The sequence below is a fragment of the Hoplias malabaricus genome, chromosome 7 (genome assembly GCF_029633855.1).
Source record: "Hoplias malabaricus isolate fHopMal1 chromosome 7, fHopMal1.hap1, whole genome shotgun sequence".
NCBI classification, from domain to species: domain Eukaryota; kingdom Metazoa; phylum Chordata; class Actinopteri; order Characiformes; family Erythrinidae; genus Hoplias; species Hoplias malabaricus.
In genome coordinates, this window is record NC_089806.1 from 46,438,129 (window position 1) to 46,460,778 (window position 22,650).

Sequence of the window (22,650 nt, forward strand, 5' to 3'; positions counted from 1 at the left end):
TAACAGGCCGAATATGCTAATGCTAGCAGAAACATAGTAGCATAAGCTAGCGGAGACAAGGCACGTTTGCCAGTCTGAATATGCTAACGCTAGCAGAGAATTAGTAACATAAGCTAGCGGAGACAAGGCACGTTTGAAAGTCTGAATATGCTAATGCTAGCGGAAAAATAGTAGCTTGAGCTAGCGGAGGCAAGGCACTTTTAACACTTTGAATATGCTAATGCTAGCAGAGACATAGTAGCAAAAGCTAGCGAAGACAAGGCATGTTTGCCAGACCGAATATGCTATAGCTAGAGGAAATATAGTAGCTTGAGCTAGCGGAGGCAAGACACATCTAACAGGCCGAATATGCTAATGCTAGCAGAAACATAGTAGCATAAGCTAGCGGAGAAAAGGCACGTTTGCCAGTCTGAATATACTAACGCTAGCGGAGGCAAGGCACATCTAAAAGGCAAAATAAGCTAATGCTAGCAGAAACATAGTAGCATAAGCTAGCGAAGACAAGGCAAGTTTGCCAGATTGAATATGCTAATGCTAGCTGAAAAATTGTAGCATGAGGTAGCAGAGACAAGGCACATTTGCCAGTCTGAATATGCTAACGCTAGCAGTGAAATAGTAGCTTGAGCTAGCGGAGGCAAGGCACATCTAACACATTGAATATGCTATCGGTAGCAGAGACATAGTAGCATAAGCTAGCGGAGACAAGGCACGTTTGAAAGTCTGAATATGCTAACGGTAGCGGAGAAATAGTAACATAAGCTAGCGGAGACAAGGCACTTTTGAAAGTCTGAATATGCTAACGCTAGCGGAGAAATAGTAGCTTGAGCTAGCGGAGGCAAGGCACATCTAACACGTTGAATATGCTAAAGCTAGCAGAGACATAGCAGCATAAGCTAGCGAAGACAAGGCATGTTTGCCAGAACGAATATGCTAATGCTAGCGGAAAAATAGTAGCTTGAGCTAGCGGAGGCAAGGCACATTTAACACTTTGAATATGCTAATGCTAGCAGAGACAAAGTAGCAAAAGCTAGCGAAGACAAGGCATGTTTGCCAGACCGAATATGCTATAGCTAGAGGAAATATAGTAGCTTGAGCTAGCGGAGGCAAGACACATCTAACAGGCCGAATATGCTAATGCTAGCAGAAACATAGTAGCATAAGCTAGCGGAGAAAAGGCACGTTTGCCAGTCTGAATATACTAACGCTAGCGGAGGCAAGGCACATCTAAAAGGCAAAATAAGCTAATGCTAGCAGAAACATAGTAGCATAAGCTAGCGAAGACAAGGCAAGTTTGCCAGATTGAATATGCTAATGCTAGCTGAAAAATTGTAGCATGAGGTAGCAGAGACAAGGCACATTTGCCAGTCTGAATATGCTAACGCTAGCAGTGAAATAGTAGCTTGAGCTAGCGGAGGCAAGGCACATCTAACACATTGAATATGCTATCGGTAGCAGAGACATAGTAGCATAAGCTAGCGGAGACAAGGCACGTTTGAAAGTCTGAATATGCTAACGGTAGCGGAGAAATAGTAACATAAGCTAGCGGAGACAAGGCACTTTTGAAAGTCTGAATATGCTAACGCTAGCGGAGAAATAGTAGCTTGAGCTAGCGGAGGCAAGGCACATCTAACACGTTGAATATGCTAAAGCTAGCAGAGACATAGCAGCATAAGCTAGCGAAGACAAGGCATGTTTGCCAGAACGAATATGCTAATGCTAGCGGAAAAATAGTAGCTTGAGCTAGCGGAGGCAAGGCACATTTAACACTTTGAATATGCTAATGCTAGCAGAGACAAAGTAGCAAAAGCTAGCGAAGACAAGGCATGTTTGCCAGACCGAATATGCTATAGCTAGAGGAAATATAGTAGCTTGAGCTAGCGGAGGCAAGACACATCTAACAGGCCGAATATGCTAATGCTAGCAGAAACATAGTAGCATAAGCTAGCAGAGAAAAGGCACGTTTGCCAGTCTGAATATACTAACGCTAGCGGAGGCAAGGCACATCTAAAAGGCAAAATAAGCTAATGCTAGCAGAAACATAGTAGCATAAGCTAGCGAAGACAAGGCAAGTTTGCCAGATTGAATATGCTAACGCTAGCGGAAAAATTGTAGCATAAGGTAGCAGAGACAAGGCACACTTGCCAGTCTGAATATGCTAACGCTAGCAGTGAAATAGTAGCTTGAGCTAGCGGAGGCAAGGCACATCTAACACATTGAATATGCTAATGGTAGCAGAGACATAGTAGCATAAGCTAGCGGAGACAAGGCACGTTTGAAAGTCTGAATATGCTAACGGTAGAGGAGAAATAGTAGCTTGAGCTAGTGGAGGCAAGGCACATCTAACACACTGAATATGCTAATGCTAGCAGAGACATAGTAGCATAAGCTAGTGGAGACAAGGCATGTTTGCTAGACCGAATATGCTAATGCTAGCGGAAAAATAGTAGTTTGAGCTAGCGGAGGCAAGGCACATTTAACACGTTGAATATGCTAATGCTAGCAGAGACATAGTAGCATAAGCTAGCGGATACAAGGCACGTTTGCCAGTCTGAATATGCTAACGCTAGCGGAGAAATAGTAGTTTGAGCTAGCGGAGGCAAGGCACATCTATAAGGCAAAATATGCTAATGCTAGCAGAAACATAGTAGCATAAGCTAGTGAAGACAAGGCATGTTTGCCAGTCTGAATATACTAACGCTAGCGGAGAAATAGTAGCTTGAGCTAGCGGAGGCAAGGCATATCTAACAGGCCGAATATGCTAATGCTAGCAGAGACATAGTAGCATAAGCTAGCGGAGACAAGGCACGTTTGAAAGTCTGAATATGCTAACGCTAGCGGAAAAATAGTAGCTTGAGCTAGCGGAGGCAAGGCACATCTAACACATTGAATACGCTAATACTAGCAGAAACATAGTAGCATAAGCTAGCGAAGACAAGGCACATCTAACAGACCGAATATGCTAATGCTAGCGGAGAAATAGTAGCTTGAGCTAGCGGAGGCAAGGCACATCTAACAGGCTGAATATGCTAATGCTAGCAGAGAAATAGTAGCATAAGCTAGCGAAGACAAGGCATGTTTGACAGACCGAATATGCTAACGCTACTGGAGAAATAGTAGCTTGAGCTAGTGGAGACAAGGCACGTTTGCCAGTCTGAATATGCTAACGCTAGCGGAGAAATAGTAGGTTGAGCTAGCGGAGACAAGGCATGTTTGCCAGACCGAATATGCTAATGCTAGTGGCTGTATGAGGAGGAGGAGGAGGAGGAGGGGAAACACTGTGTATTATTATTATCATTATAGAGTGCAGTGCAGTGTACACACACACACACACACACACACACACACACACACCCCTTACTTAGGTCCTTGTTTTATAACGTAGTGTATTTCCCCACTGCTCTAAATCAGTGTGCAACATGTAAATAAAAACAACTCACAATGATGTGGAAATCATTTAAACCCTACATTTAAATTAAAATCAATTAAAAACTGAGAGAGAAAACAGACACAACACAGAGTCACAAAGACATTTCAGTTTTTTTACATTTTAAACATTTTAATAAAAATATTAGTGTTAGTGTGTGTCTGAAAATGTGATATTGTGTGTGTGTGTGTGTGTGTGTGTGTGTGTGTGTGTGTGTGTGTAGGAGAGAGAGAGTGTGTCTATTCTGTCTCACACAGACGCACTGAGGAGTCATAATAATCCCAGACCCTAAACCCAGCGTAGAGGGGCTCAGTGAATGTGGAGGTGAGTGTGTGTAAGTGTGTGAGTGTGTGTGTGTGAGGTGAGATGGTGTAGAAGGACAGAGTGCCGGACCCCCAGTCCAGATACACTCTGACTCTGTTAGAGCGAGAGTGGGGAGTGTATCACAGTTTCCTGATCATTGTGTCTGACCCAGTAACTGTTCTCAGAGCAGATCAGACTCCAGGAGAATTTATTGGATCCAAACTCACTCTCAGCTCCTCGTCCTTTCCTCCTGATTCCTCTGTACGACACTGAGATATCAACCCACCCCCTCCTCTCCACCTCCCAGTAACAGCGTCCAGTTAAACTCTCCACACTCAGAACCTGAGGATAATCACCATCAAATCTCTCCGGATGATCTGGATACGACTGAGTCTCCTCCACACTCTCCACCTTCCTGTTTCCCTCAGACAGAGAGAGAGCAGTGTGTGCTGTGTTTGGATCCAGAGTCAGATCACAGTAATCTGTACACACACACACACACACACACACACACACACACACACACATTTACAAACAATACTATACATGTGTTTTTACTATATATTTATGTCAGTGTACAGTGTGTGTGTGTGTGTAGAGTGTGTGTGTGTGTGTTAGTGTGTGTGTGTGTGTGTGTGTGTATAGTATGTGTACTTTGTGTGTGTGTGTGTGTGTAGTGTGTGTGTTTCTTAGTGTATAGTGTGTGTGTTTGTGTGTAATAATGTGTGTATAGTGTGTTTGTGTGTGTGTGTGTGTGTAGTGTGTGTGTGTATAGTGTGTGTGTGTGTGTGTATTGTGTATTGTGTGTTTGTGTGTGTGTGTGTGTATCTTACATTTCTTCAGTCCTGGTCTCATTCTGCTGATTCCTCCGTGTTGGACTCTAAAGATCAAACACACACATTTATAAACTCATTAACCCATCATCACCCATCAGCCACAACATTATGAACACCTCCTTGTTTCTACACTCACTGTCCACTCTCTCAGCTCCACCGTCCACACGCCAGTCACTCTGTAGTTCTACAGTTACACACTGTGTCCACTCACTGTCTACTCTCTCAGCTCCACCGTCCACACGCCGGTCCACATGCCACGCTCTGTAGTTCTAAAGTTACACACCATTTCACTGTCCTCTCTCTCAGCTCCACCGTCCACACGCCGTCACTCTGTAGTTCTATAGTCACACACCGTGTCCACTCACTGTCCACATGCCGGTCACTCTGTAGTTCTATAGTCACACACCGTGTCCACTCACTGTCCTCTCTCTCAGCTCCACCGTCCACACGCCGTTCACTCTGTAGTTCTACAGTTACACACCATTTCACTGTCCTCTCTCTCAGCTCCACCGTCCACACGCCGTCACTCTGTAGTTCTATAATCACACACCGTGTCCACTCACTGTCCTCTCTCTCAGCTCCACCATCCACACACCGGTCACTCTGTAGTTCTACAGTTACACACCGTGTCCACTCACTGTCCACTCTCTCAGGTCCACCGTCCACACGCCGGTCACTCTGTAGTTCTACAGTTACACACCGTGTCCACTCACTGTCCTCTCTCTCAGCTCCACCGTCCACACGCCGGTCACTCTGTAGTTCTACAGTTACACACCATGTCCACTCACTGTCCGCTCTCTCAGCTCCACCATCCACACGCCGGTCACTCTGTAGAGAGCAGTGTGTGTGTGTAAAACTTACTGTAGTTTCTCCAGTGCAAAGTGTGGATCCTGCAGTAGATCAGAGAGCAGCTTCCCTCCAGACTCTCCTGGGTGATTGTAACTCAGATCCATTTCTCTCAGGTGGGAGGGGTTAGATTTCAGAGCTGTAGCCAGAGAACAATAACCTTCATCTGTAATCATACACCCAGACAATCTGCAGAAAGGAACAGATGGAGTTTACACAGAGTAACAACAGATGTAGTACAGTACACACAAACACACACATCACTAAACTCTGTTTAAAATGAGTCAATGCTGTTACACACCACAGCTAAAAATGACATAGTATTTTTTTTACTTTGAATTAGTACATGTTAAAGTATATATTTTATTCTGGGAAGCAAGAGATAGTTATAAAACATTCAGAATGGATCCAAGACAAAGTAGAATTCATTCTCATCTGGACAGTGAGTCTGAGTGAAGATATTGTTAAATGAGACGTACATGATATTACATTGCACTTTTACACCAAACAGCTACATACAATATTAAACTAGAGGGTGAAAGTTCAATAACTTTCATGAATTTGGCTTGCTAGGTATTGCTATAATTGTTGCAGGGTAAAAACACACAAACGGATGAGTGTGAGATGTGATGGGTCTTGGTGTGCCCAGGTCCGAACATTTGAAACCTTGTGGCCATAGTTTCAATATTGACCGACTTAGAGCAGGTTGAAATTTTGGCCAATGCATTCCTATGGGAAACATTCCCACTTTAGAAGCTCGTAATTTGAAATCTGTAGGTCGGATCTCTCTAAAAAGCCACAAGCCCGAGTTGGCACAGGATCTATGACTATGTGAAGTTTTGTAGCTGTAGCATGAGAACCCTAGGAGGAGTAGCATTTTACATTTTGCAAATAGAATATTAATAAGAAAATGAAAGAAAAGATAAAATTTCAAAGAACAGTAATTTGGCTTTGACAAGTTTTACCTGAGAGTTTCCAGTTTACAGAGTGAATTCTTCAGTCCAGCAGAGAGCAACTTCACTCCTGAATCCTGTAGGTCATTGTTACTGAGGTCCAGCTCTTTCAGGGAGGAGTTTACTGACTGTAGAGCTGATCCCAGCGTGTCACAGGAGTCCTTGGTGAGATTACACCCAGAAAGTCTGTAAAAACAGAGTAAATACAGCATGTGGGGTGATGATATGGCATGATGAATAGATCCCTTCCTTTTGAAACTAGAAAATGTTCACTGAATTGTTGTAGCCTGATATTTCCTCTTCAGTGTTTAAACTCCTGACTGCTAGAGTGCGCTGTTGTACTGTCTTCTGTCATTAGACTCTCCCACCTCATTGTAAACAAGTAACTTCAGAATGCACTGCTAACGTTAGCATTAGTGAACCTATCTTATGGCATTGGCCAAATATGGCATGAGCTCCAGCAAATTTCTAGAGAAACGCCTGAGTATCAGGTCCGGAGATGTCCTGGAGTCGTACTTTAACACATGGAGCGCACTGCGGGAGAATTTCTTCATCAGGTGTGTTCTCACAGTGGGAGATGAAGCGTGGAGCAGCGCTTGTGCAGGAGAATCATTTCTCGCTCTGTTCTCACATGCGCTGATTCTGATTTTACCAGTCCGGTTAATGTCCACGATGAATGTTGTGTTTGTTTCTGTGTAAAACCTAGAGTGGTTCCCGTAGTGTACAGAGCTTTAGTGTGGGCTTATTGTGGACTTTGGTCTGGATATTTATGCTGGATCTGGCAACCCTGCTCTCAGTTTGTTGGTAGAATTGCCAACCTGCTCTCACAAGACCTTTCAATTACTAACCATCTTTAAGTGCTTGTTGAGAGGTATGTTAACACATATTACAGACTAACATACGACACTGCAGCTATGACATGAACGTGAGGACTTTGTGAGGGCAAATCGAAGGTTTAGTCAGAAATGTATGTGTAGCACCGCTATTCAAAACCTGTTCTCTAACTGCAGCACCATTAGCTGAGCAGACTAATACCTGTCAGGCAGTGGCGATTGCTCTAAGACTGCAAGGGAAGCTCAGCTTCCCCTAAAATGTCAAAAAATAAGTGATCAAATATATACTGTTGTGTGTACATGTCATTGAATAAATATGCACTACAACGCGATTAACATTTGTTCAGAATTAGCTTCTTATCACTGGTAAAGACGCGTCTTTCCTCTAAATCATTCGCGCAGATTAACAGCCGAGCGTCCACAGAGTTCAATGGAGAAGCAGCGAAGTGCAGGGAAACGAGACGAGTCATTGGATAAATGCTGGGCTTTGTCCCGCCCATCGGAGGCTCAGCGTCTCTGGGGGTCTATAGGGCAGTGGGCTGGCCTCGGCTGGCCCGGACGCTCAGCTTCTGCATGATGATTGGATGATCTGTCTGAGGTTGAATCCCTTTTTGATTGACAGCGAAATGAGCGAATCAGCGACCCTTTGGGGTAAAGCTCTGAGGGAGCATTACATTTTCATTCTGTTCTGCGTTGAACCAGACTATCTTAATCCTCTTAGCGGCATTTCCTTTGTTAAAAACGACTAGCGACAAATCAAGCTTCTATTTCTAGTGAGTTTTTTGTAGCTGCTTGTGTTTGGAGACGTGAATTTGCATATAAATAAACCGACACATTTTATGATGTAGGCCGAAATTGAGCTTCCCCTCCTTGAAAGACCAGCATCCGCCACTGCTGTCAGGTTTTTTATAAAGCCACTGTAACATGGAGGAGGAAGAAGCAGGTGATTTCATGTTACTGTTAACTGTTAATGTTTGAGATGTGAATGTTTAATATCAAAAATAGCAGGTGAAAAACAAAGTTACAGTTGGAAACAAACAGGTCAAAATGTCAGTAAACAGAACACCAGGCTGACTACATGGTGTCAGGATCTATACGTTCTGTGCTTTGGTCTTGTGTCTATTTTCACTTGTGTTACCTTTAGTCTCGCCCCACACCTGTGAGTGGGGTCACATTATCCCAGTTATATTCAAATCAAAATCAAATCAAATCAAATTTATTTATATAGCGCTTTTCACAACTGATGTTGTCACAAAGCAGCTTCACAGAATTCCAGTAAGACAAGATTTGACATGAAATGTAAAGACAAATGTAAAACCCTCAAGTGAGCAAGCCAGGGGCGACAGTGGCAAGGAAAAACTCCCCCAGCTGAGGAAGAAACCTTGGGAGGAACCAAGGCTCACAAGGGGTGACCCATCCTCCTCTGGTCAATCTACTGGTGATGATAGTTAGTAGTCCATGAGAACTTCAGTGTAGGGACAGCTTCAAGGCACTTGGTGGTTGCTGGAGCGTGGGCAGCTGGTCTGAAGCGTGGAGGAGGATCTCGACAGTCATCCATCAGTGTCCAGACAGACAGGTGGGCAGTCGTTTACTCGGAAAGATGTAAAGGGATGGAATTAGTTTTGAACTGTTTTGTGTTTGTAAAGTAGAAAATATGAAAATTTCCAGAGTGTGGCTAATGACTCCGGCAGATCTGACTATGACAGCATTAACTAAAAGGAGAGAACCAGGAGGACACACAGACACGGGAGCATCCTGAAACACTGGCATCCCTCCGCTCCACCGTCAACAAACCTGAGTGATCGCGAGAAACGGCGGGACGACAGCACCAGCATCTCAGTTTACTATAATTCCCTGTGTCCATGGACCCCCCGGATCTGCCGCCTTTATCTATGGGGGAGCATTAGCTACCAAATGATAAACTAAACAAATGAGTTTTTAGCCTACATTTGAAGATTGCGACTGAGTCTGAGTCCCGAACATTTTCTGGAAGATCATTCCAGAGTTGGGGGGCTTTATAAGAAAAGGCTCTTCCCCCAGCTGAGGCCTTCTGAATTCTGGGAACATTTAAAAATCCAGTATTCTGTGATCTGAGTGAACGTGGGGGCTCATAATAGGAAATTGTATCTTGAAGATATTCAGGAGCAAGCCCATGTAGGGCTTTATATGTTAATAACAAAATTTTGTAGTCAATGCGGAATTTAACAGGCAGCCAATGAAGTGATGATAAAACTGGGCTGATATGTTCAAATTTTCTAGTTTTAGTGAGGACCCTAGCTGCAGCATTTTGAACTAGTTGAAGTTTTCTTAAATTGCTGCTGGTGCATCCTGACAGTAGTGCGTTACAGTAGTCAAGCCTTGAAGTAATAAAGGCATGTACTAATGTTTCTGCGTCCTGGAGGGATAAGGCATTTCTAATCTTAGCAATATTGCGAAGATGTAAAAAAGCTGTCCTAGTGATACTACCTATGTGTTGATCAAATGATAAATCCGGGTCAATTATGACACCAAGATTTTTTGCTGCTGAACCAGGTTTAACTGGAAAGTTAGCTAGATTTAAAATTAAGTCTGATAATTTATTTCTTGTCACTTTTGGACCCAAAAGCAGGACCTCTGTTTTGTTGCTGTTTAGGAGGAGGAAATTACGCAACATCCAGCCTTTCACGTCTTTTACACAGTCCTCTATTTTCTTTAATCTGTGTTTGTCATCGGGCTTGGCTGAAATATACAATTGTGTGTCGTCTGCGTAACAGTGAAAGTTAATGTCATGGTTTCTTATAACTGTGCCTAGCGGTAACATGTATAATGTAAATAATAATGGTCCTAAAATAGAGCCTTGTGGAATTCCAAATCTTACTTTAGAATAATTTGAACTTAGATTGTTTACTTTTACGAATTGATAACGTTCCGTTAAGTAAGATTTAAACCATAATAGGGCTGTCCCTGTGATTCCAACCATGTTTTCTAACCTTTCTATGAGAATATTGTGGTCTATTGTATCGAAGGCTGCGCTTAGGTCAAGAAGCACCAACAGGGATACGTGGCCTTGATCAGAGGCAAGAAGAAGATCATTTGTTATCTTGACTAGAGCTGTCTCTGTACTATGATGTTGCCTGAATCCAGATTGGAATTTTTCATATATATGATTCTTATGTAGATATGAACTAAGTTGTTGGGCCACAGCTTTTTCTAAGATCTTAGACAGAAATGGCAAATTAGAAATAGGCCTGTAATTAGACAGTGTACTAGCATCAAGATTTGGTTTCTTGATCATAGGTTTAATAACTGCTAGTTTAAAAGCTTTGGGTACATGGCCCAGACTAAGCGATGAGTTTACTATAGTTAAAAGAGGATCAATAATAGCTGGTAGTACTTCTTTGAGCAACTTTGTGGGAATTGCATCAAGTGTGCAAGTTGTACAGTTTGCGGAGGTGATAATCTTCTCTAGTTCTAATTGTGGGAGTGGGCAAAAGGTTTCAAGTCTTTCTTTTACAGTTATATTATGTTTTATTTCATTCACATCAGGTGGCAGCCAGGATGGATTTGATCCTGTGGCTAGAGTTTGTTGTCTAATATTCTCAATTTTATTATTAAAAAAGTCCATAAAATCTTTACTGGTGAGAGTTGCTGGAATTAGTTGTTCAGAACCTGCTTGATTTTTTGTAATTCTAGAAAACACACTAAACAGTGCTCTCGGATTATTTTTATTATGGGAGATCAGCGAGGCCAGATATGCTGAGCGAGCTTTAGTGAGGGCATTTCTATACTCTATAAGGCTGTCCTTCCAGGCAGAATGGAACACTTCAAGCTTGGTTGATCGCCATTTCCGCTCTAGTTTTCGTAATGTTTGTTTTAAAGTACGGGTCTTATCGTTATACCATGGTGCGAGCTTTTTCTGTCTTATACTTTTATGTTTAAGTGGTGCTACCTTTTCTAAAGTAGATCGACAGGTATTTTCTAGGTAATCAGTTAGTACATCTAGGTCCATTTGGTCTGATGGAGTTGGAACTGGGGTCGATAGTTCTGGTAGGTTTTCTATAAATTGTAGGGCGGTAGATGGTTTTATTATACGCCTTGTAGAATAGCGAGGGTTCTTACATATATTATGGATAAAACGTAGCTCATATGAAATTAAGTAATGATCGGAGATTGCTGAGGATTGCGGTAAGATATTAATTTTGTCAATGTTAAGACCTAGTGTCAGAACTAAGTCTAAAGTGTGGCTGCAGTAGTGTGTAGGCCCTGTTACATTTTGAGTAATACCAATAGAGTCTAAGATTGAGGTAAATGCCTTTTTTAGTGGGTCACTTTCCTTCTCAAAATGGATATTGAAATCTCCTACAATTATAACTTTATGATTGCACACCGCTAGGTTTGTAGCAAAATCGCTGAATTCTTTCAGAAATTCTAAGTAAGGCCCTGGTGGTCTGTAAATGTTGCATAATAAAAATGCGTCCTTTTTTGTGACCGGATTTGTAATAATAGTGGAGAGAACCTCAAAAGAAGAGAAGGTGTCACATTGTTTAAGACTAATTTCTAGGGTATTTTGGTAAATTACACATACTCCACCTCCTTTGCCTGATATTCTTGGGCTATGTGCATAATTATAGCCTAGGGGGGTGGCTTCATTTAGTGCTAAATATTCATTTGGTTTAACCCACGTTTCCGTGAGACAGAAAACATTGAATTTATGATCACTTATAATATCATTTACGATGAGTGCTTTTGAGTTTAGTGATCTTATGTTGAGTAACCCAAATTTTAGTTCTGAGGTGTTGCTGCTAGGTGTTGTGTATGATTTAATATTGATTAGGTTGCTGAAACAGGCTGATTTTGTTTTTCTACTTTTACATTTAGTTCGGGGGAAAGACACAGTCTCAATACAGTTGAACCTGGGTGACGTCTCAAGACAGTTCGCAGACGGTCGGTTTAGCCTGTCTGTCTGCGGCCTGGTCCCGGCTCTGGATTGTCAGCAGCTATCTACACTACTCTGCTGACTAACTAAAAGACTATGTGCTATACTGCAAGAAAGTAAGGCAGCACCCTCCCGCGTGGGGTGGATACCATCCCTACCTATAAGACCAGGCTTGCCCTCAAAACGTAACCAATTGTCTATAAAGCCCACTTGATTTTCGGAACACCACTTGGACATCCAGCAGTTTAACGCCCAAAGTCTGCTGTAAGCTTCGTCGCCACGCCGCATTGGTATGGGACCAGAGCAGATTACGGCATCGGACATAGTCTGGGCCAGTTTAATCACCTCTGTAATATTACCCTTAGTTACCTCAGACTGCCGCAGACGAATATCATTGGCCCCTACATGAATGACTACCCTCGAATATCTCCTATTAGCTAACAGTCTAATTCACTATTTAAAGTCAGTCTTGGTGTCTGTGTTCTGCAGTTCATTGTCATTGTTAGTCTTAGTGTTCATGGTTTACGTCTTTAGAGTCTAGAGTTCATCTGTTGTGTGTTTTAAATGTTTTCTCATCTCAGACTATGCTTCAGCAAAAATGTATTATAAAAATGAAGTGAGATTCCTTTTTCAGCTCAGACCCCAGGATTTTCCTCCAAAGCGTGTCACAGGAAGTGAGCGGCAGAGCTACGAGAGAGGACCATTAGAGAGTAGTTTCTCAAGGAAAGGATAGAAAAATTATGTTGTGATTTCAAAGTAAAAAAATAAACATATTTGTAAAACGTATTTGTATTTTCATTTTGTTGTCTTCACTTCAGTTTTAATGTTGTCAGGATTTCCCTCCCATATCGGGTGGAGGACAGATGTCCACATTCATGTGATCACCCGTGGAGACATGGGAGTTGTAGTGAGGGACAGATGAGAGAGAGGACGGTGAGAAAGACAAATCAGACAGTGAAAGGATTTCAGACAATGAGAGAGAATTCAGCAGTAAATCTAAAAGTATAATAAACATTTATTAATGATGAACTCACACAGCTTTTCTGGACGCTTTGATCACTGGCAGCAGTCTCAGAACACCTTCCTCTGATGGATTATATTTCCTCAGGTCAAACTCATCTAGTTCTTCTTCTGAATTCAGCAACACAAACGCCACAGCTGACCACTGACCAGGAGAGAACCTGACTCCACTGAGAGAACCTCCTCTGTTCAGGTATTCCTGGACTTCCTGCACTAGAGAGTGATCGTTCAGTTCATTCAGACAGTGGAACAGATTGATGGTTTTCTCTGGAGAGGGATTCTCTCTGATCTTCTCCTTGATGTACTGGACTGTCTCCTCTCTGCTGTGAGGTCTGATTCCTGTCTGAGTCAGTATTCCTCGTAAGAGAGTCTGATTGGACTCCAGTGAGAGACCCAGAAGGAACCGGAGGAAAAGGTCCAGGTGTCCATTCTCACTCTGTAAGGCCTTGTCCACTGCAGTCTTCAGGAACTCTGACATGGTGGATGCTCTGAAGATCCCAGAGAGATCAGTGGAACTAGAACTAACTGTTCTGGGGGACTTTCTGAAGATAGTAAAGAGCCCAGGCTTCAGCTCATTTCTGTTGTTTGAGGTGAAGTAGAGTAGTGTGTATAAAGCAGCCAGAAACTCCTGGACACTCAGGTGGACAAAGCTGAACACCTTCCCCAGGTGCAGCCCAGACTCCTCTCTGAAGATCTGGGTACAGACTCCTGAGTACACTGACACTTCTCTGACATCAATGCCACACTCTCTCAGGTCGTCCTCGTAGAAGATCAGATTGCCTTTCTCCAGCTGTTGGAACGCCAGTTTTCCCAGAGCCAGGACACTCTCTCTAGTTTTCTGAGGATCAACCTCCTGTTTTCCCTGGTACTTTTGTTCCTTGTGTTTGATCTGAAAGATCAGGAAGTGTGTGAACATTTCAGTCAGAGTCTTGGGGGTCTCTCTACCCTCTGCTCCACCTTCTGCTCCACCCAAAACTCTCTGTAGAACCGTGGCTAAGATCCAGCAGAAGACTGGGATGTGGCACATGATGTAGAGGCTTCTGGGGGACTTGATGTGGGAGATGATTTGACTGGCCAGGCTCTGGTCACTGATCCTCTTCCTGAAGTACTCCTCTTTCTGAGGGTCACTGAACCCTCGTACCTCTGTTACCTGGGAAACACACTCAGGAGGGATCTGATTGGCTGCCGCTGGTCGAGAGGTGATCCAGAGGAGAGCAGAGGGAAGCAGATTCCCCTTGATGAGGTTTGTCAGCAGCACATCCACTGAGGCTGACTGTCTCACATCCCACAATCCCTCATTGTTCTGGAAATCTAGAGGAAGTCGACACTCGTCCAGACCGTCAAAGATGAACAGGACTCTGTAGAGATCATAGTCTCTTGGTTTTAATTCTTTTGTGTCTCTGAAAAACTGATGAAGAAGCTCCATCAGACTGAGCCTTTTCTCCTTCATCAGGTTCAGCTCTCTGAAAGGAAGTGGAAATATGAAGAGGACTTCCTGGTTTTCTCTTCCTTCGGCCCAGTCCAGAATGAACTTCTGCACAGAGACTGTTTTTCCAATTCCAGCCACTCCTTTAGTCAGCACAGTTCTGATGGCTTTATCTTTAAAGAGCTGGCTGCATTTGATGGGTTTCTCCTGTGCTGCTGGTGTCCTGGACACTGTCTCAATCTGTCTGACCTCATGTTCAGTGTTGACCTCTCCACTCCCTCCCTCTGTGATGTACAGATCTGTGTAGATCTCATTCAGAAGAGCTGAGCTTCCAGGATTAGAGACTCCTTCATTAATTTTCTGGAACTTCTCCTTCAGGGTTGATTTCAGCTTTCGATGAGAAGAAGGAGCCAGTTCTAATAAAAAAAAGAGGGAACAATCACAATAACAAAAATTTTTTTTGATTAAATTAAACCTAAAAGTTCTTCAGCTGTAGTTTATTTATATTTGAGAATATATTTTCACAGAACAAATATTCACACAATGAAAATATATTTGTGATTAATTTTATTAATATTCCATCATGATGATCCTTAGATCTGTTTCTATTAAAGTGTCTAAAGAGTAAAGACAGGACCCTGAAGTCTTACTGCTCTGCAGTGTGTGAGCGAGGTGTGTGTGGTTCATGTTCCTCAGGACGTTCAGTGTGATCTTCATCACTCCGTCTCTAACACCATCCTCCTCCTCCTCCTCCTCCTCCTCCTGTCTCTCAGAGCATGCTGGGTAATCCTCACTCAGCAGCTTCATAAACCTCTTCAGATGATTCTTCACCACAGAGATCACTCTCTGCTCCAGCTCCTGATTAAAATAGAAATATTAACACAGAGTCTGTCAGACAGTGCAGTGTGAGCTGAGGGGTGGAAGTGATAATGATTTATATTTTATTATTCTAAGAAAATCCAGAATCACTGTCCATCACCAAACTCTACATCACTCTCCATCATAACACTGCTACAGTGAATAAACAGTAGCCTTTATTACTGTCCTATAATAACAACACTGGAACACACACACACACACACCTCCAGTATTTTACACACACACCTTGAATATTGACTCCATGTTCTTCCTGGTCCTGTCAGGAGTCTTCTTCTGGACTCTGTGGAGAATCAGAACACAGACTGAATAATGTGGAGAACCTGATCAATTCATTACATCATCAGATATTACTAATTATTCAGACTGTTCTGGATCCATATTCAGTAGGAAATCCTAGATATATAATGAAGGTTCCACTGCCGTTATAACACACAGAGTTCAGCTGCACAGATCAGCAGGGTCTAATCTTCTCCACAAAGAGGCGCTGTTACTGCAGCTTTTCATTCCAATAAAGCAGAAACACACCTGATTCCACTCCTTCATCAGTTCATCTTCAAACAGTGGATCATGTGCGCTCCTGTTTCTGAAAATCTCATCTTAATCTCATCTGTTTAGTTCTCATCAGATCTTCAGTTAGGACTGAACTGAGGACAGTAGCTATTACAGAATAAGAGTCCCTGTGTTTATGATCTTATCCTAGTGTTACAGAAGAATCAGAACTGGACAAAACGTCCTCAGCTCTGTCCGACACGTCCACTTCAGTTTCATTTAATAGATCTTTAACTGATTCTTAGTTAAACACAGACTGAACATCTACAAAGCTCTGGACTGTCTTTCTCCACTGTGTCCTCTCACGCTCTTAGAGCAAGAGGAGTTCTAACCTTCTTTATCTGTTCATTTATCACTCATCAGTGTTTCACTGAAGGACAGTAACTCACTCTGGATCAGAGGGGACAGCTCCACTGCTGAAACCAGGAGGACGATCCATGGACCGGTCACTCTTCATAGACACACAGCTGGGTTCTCCTCCCCCAGTGCTGACTTTAGGAGGGTCCTCCATGATCTGGTCACTCTTTACAGACACACAGCTGGACACTGGAGAATCTGCTCTCTGGGTTTCAGTCCTGTGGATATTAAACAGAGTGAACAGGACAGTAGACTGAGTAAGAGAACACAGGAAGGGATACTGTACGTATTCAGACCCAGTGGTGTGTACAGACTCTGGTAGGAGTTCAGGGAGAGAGGGGGGAGTGGTCAGATTCTCCTAATTCTCTTTACTGTGTTACACCTGTGTAAAATAGACTGACCGTTACTGAGAGCTGTAGGTGTGAGAGAACTGTAGGAATCCCATGGATACGACGTGTTATCAGGGAGCACTCAAAGCAGATAAGACCACCATCTCTGGAGTTAATACCTGACTGGTTTATACACACACACACACACACACACACACATAGTGGGACAAATCAAAGGAAACATTAACCCAGAGAGAGGTGTGTGTCCACCATGATCTTCCAGAACATCTTCAGTTCTCCTGGTGACACACTACAGAACTTTTTAAAGGGACATATTGTACCTCTTTTTAAACAGGTTAGAATAGGTCTATGGGGCGATACAAAACATGTTCATGAAGTTCTTTACACAAAATCACTCACATAAAGAGATATCTCCAGCTCTGTTCTTTCATTATTTCATCTCGTGTTGACGCAGGTGAGGGGTGATGCCAGGGTGGATCTATGCAAATTTCTTCATTGTGACGTCACAATAAGGGGGACACCCATACGGCTCGTTGAAGCATTTGATTCCTGACACTGAACTCTTTCAACTGACTCAGAAAACAGAGGGTTTTATTTTTGCACTTGGAATGTTTATAGGAGAAATAGAGACCAAAGTGGAAATACAAAAGCACACAAAAAGAGACTTTAAAATAAAATGTCCCCTTTACAGTGGGAGCAGATTAGAAACAGACTGGGGTCTCACACTACACCCGTTTCTGATGATTTTTATGGAGACTGGAACAATGTGAGACACACACTACACGACCCCAACCTCCTGAACCACACACACACTCGCCTTCCCCAGGAGACACGGATAAACACACACCTACAACAACTCTCTGTGGTTATTGTCTGCACTGCTGTTTGTGTCGATCCACAGAGAAAAATAATGTAGAACTGTCTTTGGTGGTGGATGTGAAGACGTGGTCAGCACGGTCTCTACACACTGCAGAGGGAGCTGGAGATCAGTAGAACAGCACACACCTGAGACTACGCTCCACCTTCAATGTCTCAGAAGTATCAGACCTGCAGCAGTAGTTCTCTCCACAGTGCTGTGTTATTGAAGGTGGAACAGAACATTTGAATAAAGTTGGAATAAAGGCTGTAACGACGTATGTGGCCCAACGTGTTGTTTCTGTTACAGGTAATACTGGTTATCTGGGGACATCTGCATCTAGAACTATGTAAAGACTTGTAGTTTTCTGTATCTACTGCCTGTGTTAACTTTCTGTGCTCTGTTCTGATTGGCTGTTGAAGGGTCTCATTCTGACTTGAGTTGCTGAAGAGTTTATATTACGCTATTACGGGCAAAGTCCGGTTGGAAGAATGACAGCAGGTTATCTGTAATATCATTAACTTTACCTTGTGCAACAGGACAAAGGACAGACGGTGTTAGTGAAGGGGGTGTATGATTAACTGGCTGAAGTCAGCGTAAACAGAACAGGGTCTCCCAATAAAGAGGGAAGGATAAGCATTATATTAACTGGAGTCAGTCATGAAGCTGTTGGAGAACAGAGGCATTAATGTACTGTTCTCCCCAGAATTCTGTTTAATAAAATGTTTGACTGTTTATTCGAATTCTCTGTGTTGACCTCATTTGTCAGTATCTACACCAACGAATACAGTTTTGTTCCACAATATATTGTTTACTTGGGGTTTGTCTGTTTTGAGGCTTTGTATGGGTGGGGTATTGTGAATTACTTTGTTTGGTGTTTCTGTTTATATAACTATTAAATATATTCATATTTTGCATTTAAATTGTCTTGTGTATTTCTATGCCTCAGTAGACTACTATAAGATAGATCACTTACCTCTTAGTCTCCTCAAACCATAAAACTTTTACACAGTCCCAGGTGATATCCTCCCTCATAAAATCTTTGTAGCTGTCTTATTAGTGGACACTAGTCGAGCGGTTACATACTGTAATGGTCTCTTAACTGGACTTCCACAAAAGACCATTAAACAGCTTCAACTCACTCAAAATGCAGCTGCCAGAGTCTCACTCGGAGCAAAAGAAGAGACCACATCACCCCCCTTCATCCTCAAATCCTTACACTGGAGACCAGTCTGTTACAGAATAGACTTTAAGGTGTTATTACTGCTCTATAAATGTCTAAATGGGGTAGGAGCAGTGTATTTATCAGATCTGCTACAGAGATATGAGCCGAGCAGAGCTCTCAGATCTTTAGGAACTAGAGTTAGTCCCGACTCAGGTCAAAACTAAACACGGAGAGGCAGCGTTTAGCTCCGGCGCCGCTCTGAAACAGAACCAGACCGAGAATATTAGAACAGCCCTGACTTTAGACACTTTTAAATCAAGATTTAAAACACTCCTGTTTGAGCAGCTACAGCTCGGTTTAAAACACTCTGCACTTTTATTCTGTAACGGCACTTTACAGCTTCTGCATTTTATTCTAATTTACTGTCACTTCTTTTATTGTTTTATATCGTACTATTTTATTAGATGTGATATTTCTGAGGTTCAGAAATGTTCTCCTGCTTTGATTTGTTCAGTTTAATCTTGTCTTTAATTCCACTGTTTTATTAGATTTTATGTTTTGATTAAATGGCTTTTAAATTGTTTTAATCATCTTTTTAAAAATGTGAAATTCTTCTGCTGTAATAAATCTGTACTGTGTTGTAAACTCTTTGGACTGCCATCGTGTACGAGAGGTGCTCTATAACATTCATCACCACAGACCAGCGAAGGTTAAATTTACTGAGAGAAGACTGTAGTGGGTCATGTGGGTTACAGCTGATCACATACAACTTGTTTTAGAGCAAAAATATAACTGTAAAACTGGTTTAAAGTTAGAGAATTTAATTCACAATAAACCTGTCACAGCAGTTTCCTGAAATGACACGTGTTGATTAAAGAGAGTCGTAGTGCCTCATGTAATATGCACTTAATAAAGGTGTTTTGGAGCTTTCCAATCAAACATTAACTGTGTGTTGAAATGGTGTTCTGTTTTATCAGTGTGTTGTGATTGTTTTGGTGAATTCTGTTCAGTTTTTAAACTGCAGTAATCAGGGGGTCAGGGGTGACTTTATCATAAAACTCTGTCATGTTCAGAAATGGATCTTCTCTGATTTGACCCTGATCTTCACTTTTATTTATTCCACTGTAACGTGGAGAACATTAATTATAATTGAAGTAACAGTGACGTCATATTACAGTGTTTCCCTCCACAGAGCGGTGATTATAAACCCGCTCTTTTCTCAAACCTCTCACTGATCATCTGTGGCTCATCGGTCTCTATTTTCATAATAAACCGTGAGGTGCTGTTCCCCGCTGACCGTCACCTCCGTCTTTACTGTGGAGTGTAGTTTGTAGACGGTCCCTTATCTCTCCCGGAGCTGGCGACAGCGCGGAGTAATAAATATGTTTCGTGGTTTTCAAAAGACAAACGTTTCTGAGGTAAAAGAGTTGTAGCTGTTTTTCTTTGATCCAAAAACAATATGTATCCAGTATTAACCCTTTAGCGGTTCTTTCTTTCTTTTAGGAGTCCTGTTCTTTCTCTAATAAACTCAGGTATAAACTCACCGTGTGAGAATACAGCGCTGTTTTAGTGTCTTTCTCTCCTTCCGCTTCAGTTTCTTCTCTTCACACCGACCCCATTTTCTCCCGCGCTGAGTTTAACTCCTGAAAACTCCCAGCACCGCTTTGTTTCTCTAATAAACCCTCCATTCTTCTACACTGAAAAGATCACTGTGTGGAGGAACAGCGCTGTTTGGGTGAAATCTCTTTCTTCGTCTCCTACAGCTCCGTGTGTCTCTCCTCCTCTCTCTGTCTCTGCTTTTTACTTTCACTTCTGACTCGGGGAGTGACGGAGGCCTGCAGGGGGCACTAAAGAGAAAAATAAAGGGTGAGGAGGAGAATCTGTACAGGGTTCAGTAACCCGTCTCAGTTTATAAACCGTGTACTTTCAGATTTAATCTCAGTTCATAAACATCCAGCTCTTCTCAGTCTTCAGCGCATGCGCAGACACACGGACATATAACAACAGCCTAATACTCGATGATTTATGAGTCTGTTCCAATGTGGAATACACACTGAGTGTCCAGTATATTAGGTACACCTACGTCACACCTGCACTCACTGGTCATTTTATCATTGGAAGTGTACAAAGTGCACCTCTGCTTTTGCTCCACACTCAGCCGTGTCTCTGTGGGGGGTTTCACACTCTGTCAGTGTCAGTGCTGTGTAGAAAACGCTTCTCCACCTGAATCAGACACAGACAGGAGGGTCCTGTGGTGGTCCCTCTTCAGTCACGGCTGGCGTAGAGAGAGCTGATCGACTGTGAAGAGACAGATGTGTACAGTGTGTGTTTTACAAAGTGTGGGACACTGTCAGAAACACTGTCTCTGTGGTGGTGCCCTCAGTGAAACATACACTGTACCTTTAATTAGGAACAGAACTGGACCTTACTCTATATTAACTGTGGATGTTAAAGTTGTGTTGACTTCATTCGCTCCGTTTCATCTCCAGGACTTTTATTGTGTTCTTTTATTCTCCACAGTTGTATAATGAAAGATTACAGAGATCCCCCTCTCCTTCTAGAGAAGAGAATGTAATGAACCTTTAGGGAACACAACTGGACTCTAACAAGTTCAAGTTGAAGAAGTTTATTGTCATTTCAGCAGTATACAGTGTTTACAGTACACAGTGAAACGAAACAGCGTTCCTCCAGGACCAAGGTGCTACACAAAACAATACACAACATTAAAGTGCAACTAGTGCAGAGCTAGTGCAACATAAAACAGTGCACACACATTAAAGTGCAGAAGATATGGCTAAGAAAATACAAAACAAAACAATATCCATAATATAAGTACGGAGGCACCTACACTCATTTTCAGTCCAACAGACCAGTGTTTGTGTGAAGAACTGTGTGTGTGTGTGTGTGTGTGTGTGTGTGTGTGTGTGCTTCTTCAGTCCAGTCTCAGTCTCTAGGTGTTCAGGAGTCTGATAGCATGTGGGAAGAAGCTGTTACGGAGTCTGGATGTGAGGGCTCGAATGCTTCGATACCTTTTTCCAGACGGCAGTAGGTTGAAGAGTGTGTGTGAAGGGTGTGTGTGATCTCCCACAATGCTGAGTGCTTTGCGGGTGCAGCGAGTGGTGTAGATGTCTGTGATGGAGGGAAGAGACCGATAATCTTCTCAGCTGTCCTCACGATCCGCTGGAGGGACTTGCGATCTGCCACAGTGCAGTTCCCAAACCAGACAGTGATGCAGCTGGTCATGATGCTCTCGATGACTCCTCTGTAGAAAGTGGTGAGGATTGGAGGTGGGAGATGAACCTTCTTCAGCCTTCGCAGGAAGTAGAGGCGCTGCTGGGCTTTCTTTCTGATGTTACTGGTGGTACTGGACCAGGTGAGATCATCCGCTAGGTGAACACCAAGGAATGTGGTGTTCCTGACAATCTCCACAGCAGAGTTGTCGATGTTCAGCGGCGAGTGCTCACCCCTTGTTTTTCTGAAGTCTACAACCATCTCTTTGAACCAATCAACCTGAAACTAGGGCTGTGTTCAGCTCCTCTCCCTCATCACCTCACAGTGACCCATCTCTGTCTCTGCTCTGGACACTGTGTAAAATGCAGTAAAACTAAAATATCTCATATTTATTTAATTCCCTTGAAGCTTCATTGAGCAACAAAATCACAAAGAAGGATTTCTACTGTTCTACCATTCAGTCTCTGCGAAAAAAAAAAACAACTAGCCATCATTTGCCTTCTCTCTGGTGATGTGTCCTTATTAAAGCTTCCTACGAATCACCTGACCCAAGACCTGCTCTAATGCCTTGTACTTGGTCAATAACACCCCTTAGTGCTGATGAGCTCCTGTCTACCTGCATCACCACTTTCAGAGTCCAGCCCAGTTTTGGATTTTTGTGTGAAATTATGTAAATTTTGACAGAAAATGAGAGAAAATTCAGCAGT

At 42.7% G+C, this 22,650-nt stretch overlaps 1 pseudogene; it reads right to left on the reverse strand.

The window, feature by feature from the left end:
* Window positions 1-3,624: 3,624 nt before the first annotated feature.
* LOC136701757 (NLR family CARD domain-containing protein 3-like) lies at window positions 3,625-20,510 on the reverse strand (annotated as a pseudogene).
* Window positions 20,511-22,650: the final 2,140 nt, after the last annotated feature.